At 45.8% G+C, this 9842-nt stretch overlaps 1 pseudogene; it reads right to left on the bottom strand.

The window, feature by feature from the left end:
* Window positions 1–8261: 8261 nt before the first annotated feature.
* On the bottom strand, window positions 8262–9553 carry LOC146772460 (2',5'-phosphodiesterase 12 pseudogene; annotated as a pseudogene).
* Between the last annotated feature and the right edge of the window lie 289 nt (window positions 9554–9842).

The following is a 9842-nucleotide window of genomic DNA, read 5'->3' as shown; positions in this document are numbered from 1 at the left end:
CTATGGTTTTTTCACTGAATATATATATATATACACTTACCTTGCATTGTAAAGCCATACATGGCGAAGGTATATGCGTGATAAAGGCATGCGTGGTAAATACAATGCATGGTAAAGGCATTGCAAGGTAAATGATGTGTGATAAAGTCATGCATTTTAATGTCATACGACCCCTGGTAGCAGTGTCTTGGGAGCTGCTGGACCTGGTAAAATCAAACAAATTCAAGTTACTTAAAGAAAACACAAGGGCCAACCAATACGAGGCACTGAATGAGACTACTGTGTGTGGATGATGGCACTGTACTTGGCAGAATGCGGTCCCTCACACAGAAGGGAACCAGTGGCTGGAGTTGTCTTACCCATTGTCCCATGCTGTGGTGGGTGATAGAAAAAATATGAATAACACTACAACATACTAATGGATGAAGAGGGCTGACAAAGTCTATGTACATATGTATGTTTTGTATTTTTAGGAGCTTTTTTGAAAAAGAAGAGGTTTTGTCTACCTCTAGACATAAAGATGATAATGAAGAGAACCTTGTTTTAACAAACATTGGAACTTTGGGTACAATATTTCTAAGAAACAATGTACTAGACTTGCCATGTAGCAATATTTTCGATAAAGACTATTAACAATAAAAAAGTACAGTGCGGCTAATATTAAAACTCAAAAGCTAACCTTGATTATAGTAGTGTAATTTCGTGGTAGTCCCACTAAAAGCCGCGTACCTGTCGTGCAATTACTTCGGTTGAACCTAGAGCAGTTTTTTTAATGAACACTGTCTCTACACAAAAAATAGTACAGTAACCCTGATGAAGTCAGTTGCTGAGGAATAATAATCCTACAGCATAACTACTGAATATGTCAGGGTGAGCTACATAGAGGTAGCACTTGTGATGGCAGAGCTTGTCTATTCTATTAAGAAAGACACACATTGTATACTTGCGAGGAATTTATATTGTAACTCCAATGCAGCTGCGTTTTGGGTGGTACATCACAGCATAATTGTAGTGCAACTATAAGGTAATTCATTATTATATTGTGAGTATTTGCAAGGCAAGCCTGTACCCTTTTCCTGGGGATGTTGTATTGTGTACATGAAGAATCTAAAAGTCTTGTGCATGCGACCAGTGATAGCAAATAATGAACAATATGCCAGTAGTGCAGACACATAATGGATGAGGAACCCCAAACGCAATTACAGTGTAATCTAGTCTGCTCCGCGGTGTAACTGCAGGGTAAAACACCTTAACTCCTGTGTAATTCATTAATGAACGGTGTATTGATAACACATATTCTACCAGTCTAATTATAAGGACAAGGGGGGAAGGTGGGGAAACATTTTGTTTTACTCCATGGTCAGGGAAAAGGTTGCGTATTTTTTTGATCTGGCAGCTAGCGTTCAGAACAAGCATTTGCAATGCCATAGGTCTCGCATTTACGAGAGTTTAAGCTATTGGCATTGTAAATGACAATGCCTTTTATTTATGTTTTGGTTTTTAAAACATACATAAAAGGCATTGTCATTTACAATGCTAATAGCTTAAACTCTCGGAAATTCGAGACCTGTTGCTTGCAAATGCTTGCTTTTCTTGAGTCAGAGGAAGAGCCCAGGCTTCATGAATTGGATGTGAGAAGGGTTCTTCTTATACATCTTGATAAGGTATCCTTCATTGCAGCAAACCCTTCGTTCGCTTTGGGCCAGCTACGAGAGGTGAGAAGCCATTAACTGACTCACTTAGTAGAAGGATTAGATCTCTACTATCATTAGTATACAGGGCAACGAATTACGAGGAGGCTTTTGGGGTGCAAGGTAGATCCACAAGGGGGATGTCTCCGTATAGAAAGAAAGTTCAGAGGGCATCAATTGCAGAAATATATATACGCCATGTACCTTTATTAACATTTACAGGATAATACAGGATTTGGAATTTAAAGATGTATTTGGTCCCAATGTTCTCGCCTCTACCAAGCAATAAGGAGAGTCTTATTTTTTATTGTGTGGCATCCAATAATTATAACGATTTAAAAAAACGGAATCAATAAAGTTGTTCACCCAGTCATGCTGTGTATATATAATAAAGAATTTCAACATGCGACCTTAAGTTTCCTGGATTCTTGCTTTCGTATATCTCATTTTGTCATAGAGGGAAGCACGAGGTGGTAATGCCTCAATTACTTACTGGTAATATCATTACTCCGAGCCCTGTCTCCTCACTTTCATCCACTTCCCTTCCTACCACCCAGTCCATTCTGGGGCAACTGGTAAGGTGGCATCTTATGCCTTGGTATTAACAGGACAAGATAAGGGGGTGACTTTATTTCGCCAAACTATGCTGGGATTGTGTCTATGAAGGCATAGCTGCCTCATTCTGTAATAGATGGAAGCGAGGGAGCAAGACAGAATAATACATTTAGCCAGGGCTTTAAGTGAGATGAAAAACCTGAGGGGTCTCGCAAAGGTGCGTGGCAGATGTAATTAAGGGCGTGGCTTAAAAACACGCAAGCAAAAAATCTGTGGTTAGCATAGTGTGCCGCCCGACTGGTATTTTGCTGCTTCTGTCATTGCATCTAGATATATGATACAACAAGTAACATGACACCTACAAGAATTCTGACGGTTGCCTTTGTCAATGGTTCTTAATTGCAGGAGATAAATAAGCAACAACTACGGCTTCATTATATATAATCAGGGCCATTCGAATTATGAGATTGTGCCGCCGTGGAGATTTTCGCATTATTATGGGCTTGCCGCATTTGCCACATAATCAACTGCTGTAAAATTAGCAGTTTAAAAAAAATTCTTTCTAGCTGAAACGGTTCAAAAACTACTAAAAGCGCAGTGGACACATGGCAGAAGGCCCTTTGCAAAGCTGGACTGGTCACCTTTCTGTTGCTTATTGCTGTATTTGAATATTAAATTGATACTAATGATGTGCAACCACTGCCAAAGGCAGTAATTACCAAGTGTAAAAACAAAATATGCTGTATAATTTGATTTTTCTTGGCGCATAATTTACTTAACCATGCCACATAATTTGGCCCTCTGCTGCTGCATAAGTCCAGTGGCCCTGTATATAATATTGAAAATGCTTCCGTTCTGACATGATGAAACTGTGAAAGATCTATAACGAATCTGGTTGAAGTTACATTAAAGGCAGTGACGGATGATACTGCTGCAGAGTTATGATTTCTTTTTACTCTGAGGGTGGGGGCAAATTTGGAGAGCCCCATAGGGACCCGTCTCAGCACCTGCTTTTTAGAATTGCTGGTGATGAGCACCAGCAGGACCCGGCCCTCTTAAATCCCTGCATTTAGAGGTTAGTAATTGAGGCATTTTCACACAATAGTTTGACCCGTCACTTTCCTGCTCCATTGTTACTGATTGCTGTTCACCGATTCCCATGCTTTGGTTATTTTCATCAGTTGCTTATGTTATTTGGGACTGCCAAATATATTGGTATTTCTATAGCACAACCTTAGTTTATAAGCAGACAAACGTTGGGATGGGTGTGCCAGTGGTCGAAGTGGGCGGGAACGGAGGGGCACGGCGTGCCCCTACTTATTTAATTTAGCAAAGTCCGTTCCCCTACTTCTTCATTTCAAAAATGCGTCCTGGGACGGCAGGAATGCTCTGAGCTTAAAAAAAAAAAACTACAGGATCATCCAGGCCGGTGCTGCATAGCGAGAAAGGCCTCTGCAGCTGCCAGGACCCCCTCCCCCTTCCCCACTGTATCTGTGGGCAGAGGCCTGCCCAGCAGCACTGTAGGAGCCGAGGTGCAATGGAGGAGCAATCAATCAGCACAAAAACCCGGCTACCTCTGATGGGCCCGGCTGTGCGGTGATTTACACCTCATTTAGTGAGGAGGCCACCCACCTGCCCTCACTGTGACCAATACAATGGACACATTAGGACGCATTGGTGGCCCCGCCCTTGACCTCATCTGCCCTTTATTTTCCAGCTCACCCAGACTGACGATGCCACACGGAAAGGAAGAGGACTTCATGTGGAATTCTGTGGCAGACTGTGCTCAAACATTGGCGCTTTTTAAAACAAGCATTTGCAATGCAATAGGTCTCGCATTTACGTGGGTCTGAGCTATTGACACAGCAAATAACAATGCCTTTTATTTTTGTTTTAGTTTTTAAAACATAAATAAAAGGCAATCATTTATAATGCCGATAGCTTAAACTCGCGTAAACGCGAGACCTATTGCATTGCAAATGCTTGTTTTTTATTATTACGTAACAGAACACTTTTAAATACTTACGTTTTAGATGTGTGCTGTAAAAGCATCTCATATGTTTGATTTAATGGACTATAAAACTATTCCGCGGAGCCTATTACATTTTGCCACAAATGCAAGTCACTGCAGAGATGCAGCTGCACGTCTTACGGTTAATGAGCGAGGCGCTATAAGACTGCACTCGCCCTCTGTGGTCTGAACATGTCTTGGGTGGTCTGTTACATATTAGCAACAGCCGCACGTGCTGCCTCTGTGAGCCTTTAGGAAGTGTCGATAGCCATGTTTGTACCCTTTTGTCTCCTCATCACCGTGCAGTGAATTCACTCGTGAGTGCACGGCACTAATGGATGCCGTGCAGTGAATTCACCCATGAGTGCACCGCTCTGATGGATTCCGTGCAGTGAATTTACCTGTGAGTGCATGGCTCTGGTCTATTCCATGCAGTGAATTCACTTGTGAGTGCACGGCTCTGGTGGTTTCTGTGCAGTGAATTCACCTGTGAGTGCACACTCTGGTGGATTCTATACAGTAAATTCACCCATGAGAGAATGGCTCTGGTTTATTCCATGCAGTGAATTCACCTGTGAGTGCACGGCTCTGGTGGATTTCCCGCAGTGAATTCACCTGTAAGTGCACCGCTCTGATGGATTCCGTGCAGTAAATTCACCCCTGAGTGCACGGCTCTGATCAATGTCGTGCAGTGAATTCAGCCGTGAGTGTACTGCTCTGGTCTATTTCATGCAGTGAATTCACCTGTGAGTGCACGACTCTGGTGGATTCCCCGCAGTGAATGCACCCGTGAGTGCACCGCTCCGATGGATTCCGTGCAGTGAATTCACCTGTGAGTGCACTGCTCTGGTATATTTTGTGCACTGAATTCACCTGCGAGTGCACGCTCTGGTGGATTCTGTGCAGTAAATTCACCCATGAGTGCACGGCTCTGATCGATGCTGTGCAGTGAATTCACCCGTGAGTGTACTGCTCTGGTCTATTCCATGCACTGAATTCCCTGTGAGTGAACGGCTCCAGTGGATTCCGTGCAGTGAATTAACCCATGAGTGCACCGCTCTGATGGATTCCGTGCAGTTAATTCACCCGTGAGTGCACGGCTCTGATGGATTCCGTGCAGTGAATTTACTTGTGAGTGCACAGCTCTGGTCTATTCCATGCAGTGAATTCACTCATGAGTGCATGGCTCTGGTGGATTCTGTGCAGTGAATTCACCTGTGAGTGCACGCTCCGGTGGATTCTGTGCAGTAAATTCACCTGTGAGTGCGCGCCTCTGGTCTATTCCATGCAGTGAATTCACCTGTGAGTGCACGACTCTGGTGGTTCCCCCGTAGTGAATTCACCTGTGAGTGCACCGCTCTGATGGATGCAACTGTAAGAGTATTGAACAGCAGCCTATGAAAACAAATACAGATTCGGACTGTTGAGATCTAGTTACATTGATATGCCCATCATGGAGTGTATGCTGAACCCCTAGCTGGAGGAAAGGTTAGTTTGTCACAGCTCTCACGTTCTGCTTATCTACCAGAACAGCAGTGACTTTGTCACTGAGGTCACAGGACCCTTGAGGCCAGTCCGCCTCACACATTGGTGCCTCCATTGGCCTTGTTCCAGTGGTATTAATGCAACTCACCAGGGATTGGCAATGCAGGATTTGCATGCACACCAGGCTAAGGGGAATGTTTACAAGGGCCTTGCGTCATGCTTGCACCATGGAATGTGGTAAATGCACGTCACAAATCTGCAAATCATATTTATGAAGCCACGCAAAGCCACTTTGCATGGCTTTGAATGGTTTCATAAATATGGAGTAAATCAACACAGCGCAAATTGCTGCTTTGACTTACTCTGCACAAGGGAGGCATTGCAGTGGGTGTTCCCACTCAACTCTCACGTTTTTTATGCATTCCCAGATTTACAAGGACTTGTAAACCTGGGACTGATTCAAAATCCGACGCCTCCCCAAGGGAGGCACAACAAGGAGAAAAATCTTTATTTCTCCCTGTTTTCCTCTTTCTATATGTGCAGCACTCATACAAAGAAGAAAAAGCCTCTCAGGTTTGCTTTTGTGCACAAAAACAAGGCTGCATGCAATGGAGGCACCCTTGCACCATGGTGCAAGGGTGCCTGCGTTGGCGCTAGGCTGACGAAACGGCACCAGCACACTTGGAAAGGGCAGGAATGCACCGTATTGGATAAAGACGGTGCATTTCTGCCCTTTCCCTGTGACGCAGGGCAGCACAGCAAATTAACTTGATGCGTTGCACCACCATTCCCGTAAATATGTCCCTAAATTCTCAAACTTCACGGTGTCTCTTTGCTTCAAGCAGCAAGCACTTTTAACATGTGCTGCCTGCTTTTGGGCCGCTGCAATTACGCAGCAATGGAGGGCAAAATTATGTTGCAGTGTTGACTAAATTATGCAGCAAAGAAAGACTGCAGCTTAATGTGGTACATTTTCTGATACTTTGTTATTTTGAAATTTTTACACATACTAACAGTCTCTGTAAAGCTTTCGCCTCATTAATAGCAGCCCTGAGAACGTGACCAGTCAACCTTTGTAAAGGGCCCTCCACTTCACAGCAACACAAGTCACGTTGTTTTGATCCATTTGAGATGCAAACAAATTTTTAGGTAAAACCATCAGCTTATGAAACAGATGGTGCTTTATGTGGCAAACACGGCAGAGTTATAATTATGTGGAAAACATTTGCAAACTAGGATATTTTGCCATTCATGTTTGAACTTCTCTCATGCAGTCTCTGGTGGGTGGTATTCCTATACACCTACAGTGCTCATGGAGAGACAAAGGAGGAAGGTGCCTAATAGTGATTGCAGAGGGTAGTAGCCTGTAGGGGAGAAAATAACTGATTGAAATAATCTGAGGACCACTACCTATTTTTGACTCTACCAATGTTTGAGTCTCATAATTTCAGAATTTATGCATTTGCAATTCTGATAGCTATCTAACTTGAGTGGTAATTACACAAACTACTCATAAAATAGTTGTATCTCATTCATCTGATACTGCTAAAAGCATCTGCAAAACCAACAGGTCTGGGTTGTTTTAGAGTGGTAGGTCTAGATACAATAACAGGAAACTAAGAGGCATCTAATGCTGGCTTAATGACATGTTGCGTGAAGCATGTAAGAACACATGAATACAATTTTGCATTGACTGTGGGGCACAGAATGATGTCATCAACAGTGCTCCCCAACACGTGGGGCTTCCTGTCATCGAATCTAAAGCCAAATGTTATGTTCAGAAATGGTTAGAAAAAGGGAGGAGAAGTGCTAATGAAAGAAACTGCATAACTCGGAAACAAATGGCTTATGATTCCATCTATATGCGTATTTGGGACATTCTGTGATTGAATACGTATCCCACATTGTAAATGAATTTTAATGTCAAAAACTCATCTATTAAACCTCAAATAAACGTGTATCTATTGGTTGCATTAAATAACATCATAAGCTGTAACTCGTCAGTGAAATGACAAACATACTAAAAAATTGGGATGTTTTGCTCTTTTTTTTAGCCACACCTCTGACTCCGCCCACTGACCCAATCCTCGGAATATTCCCGCCCCCTGATGCCACGCCCACAGTTCCCCTACTTTTTTTTTCCCACTTCGACCACTGGGGTGTGCGAGGTGACAGGGGGTCACGATTGTTTTCATCACAAAAGGGGGGCGGCAACACGTTTCACAATTACGTCATATGCCCAAAGGCACACGGAACTGATGCGGTTTGCTCGGCAACACATTTCACAATTAAGTCATATGCCCAAAGGCACACAAACTGATGCGGTTTGCCCAATAGTTTCACAAACACGTTCACAGGCATATGAACACTAGTGATGATGCCAGAAGGCAAGTGGCGCAGAGATGAAAGCAAGTACTCAGGCTCAAATTACTCACATCGGTCACTAAACTACACCTCCAATCAACAAAATAATGCCAGCATGTGGCCTTGTTGGTACCAATAAGATGCCCAACGCCTCGTCAGTGGTCGTAAGCGTTATATAAATGCAGTTGAAACACAAGTAAGGTTGCGGTCACAGAAGACCTGTGCAGATTAGCTCCAGAGATGAAACAGTAGGCCCACCCCTCGCTCACCTGTAAGGCAGTGGCCTTCTGCAGCTGCTGCCCTTGGCCGCTCCGTAGTCCAACAGAGCAGCTCGGTGTGCATGGGCTCCGCCAGCAATGCCTCGCTGAGGCAGATGTCATGCTGACTGAGCAGGGTGAGTTGGTCCGGCCGGTAGAAGGTGGCGAGGCCCTCGTGCTGCTTCTCCTTCAGCTTGAAGAGGCCCTGCAAGCTGAAAGCATCCAGGGCTGGGCAGAGACTGTCCGTGAAGACCGGACAGTCCACCTCTTACAGGCAGAGCAGGTTTGCATTGTAGCCACTGAGCTCCTTGCACAGTAGGGTCTGCCTGTAGTCCATGTCCAGGGCGTAGGGTGCACAGTAGGGGTACAGCACGACCCGAGAGTGCTCGGTCTGTGCGTACGTGTCTGCCAAAATGTTGTACGAGACTGTGCGGAGGAGCGACTCTACGCTCACTCGCTGCATGTACAGGTGCCACTGTTCAAAGGCGGACACCCCGGGCCCGGACTCCACCGTGCAGCTGGCCTCCACCTCCCAGGCGGCACCGTACCGTGGGGGGTCCACACTGCCCGGGGTGCAGTGCAGCTTCAGATGTAGCCCGATGCCCATGTTGGTCGGTGTGTAGGCCCGCTGGCTATCAACGGGAGCCCAGCCTCCTGGCTCCTCAGGCACCTCCTTGAACCAGCAGAAGAGCGAGGCCTCCAGCTGCACAAACTCGTTTTGCAGAGCAGGGCAGATAGGGAATGTGGCGGGGAAGCTGCGGCTGGCGGAAGGAGGGCGGGTAGCGCTCCACCGTATAGCGGGCATCACCCACGTGCAGAACGGCGCCATCCCGCCAGGCCTCGGCCTTGAGCAGCTTGTCGGGCAGCGGCTGCTCCTGGTAGTAGAGGCGCATGGACGGCTCTGCAGGGGAGGCCTTTCCGCCGCGCTTGCATTTCTTGGCATTGCTGCCCTGGGCTTCTTTGACGGCGTTGGTTTCGATGCGGGCCAGCGCCCGGCCCAAAGGCTCCGACTGGTCCCGTTGCATGTGCTTCTGACTGCCATCAAGAGGGAAGGAGAGGGTCAGCTTGGGCTTCGAAGGCACTCTGCGTACCACAGCCTTCTCCATCCTACAGGTGCTGTAGCAGGCGTAGGGCCGAAGCGGGCAACCCAGGACACACCGCAGTAGCTTCCAGGCTGCGAGCCTCAACATCAATCCGGCGCCCAGTACACAAGGGCGGTGAGGATTCTAGCTAACGGGACAAGACAGGTGAGCCATTCATTACTGGCTTCTGGGAATCAATCGCAGTTTGCACCGAGATAGACACAGAAAAAAGCATCGATGTCTCAGCTTTATGGGGCCATGTGTTTCTAATTAGTGTGGAGGCGTGCACTGCCCCGACCTCGAAACCAAGATTTTTTTTCCTTTGAGAGGTCGGGGGCAGAGCACTCCTCCACACTAATTAGAAACACATGGCCCCATAAAGATAAGAAAGTGCTTT

The sequence above is a fragment of the Triturus cristatus genome, chromosome 12 (assembly GCF_964204655.1).
Source record: "Triturus cristatus chromosome 12, aTriCri1.1, whole genome shotgun sequence".
In the NCBI taxonomy this organism is placed as follows: domain Eukaryota; kingdom Metazoa; phylum Chordata; class Amphibia; order Caudata; family Salamandridae; genus Triturus; species Triturus cristatus.
Note: the sequence above shows the minus strand (reverse complement) of the source record. Positions and strands in the feature narration are given on the sequence as shown.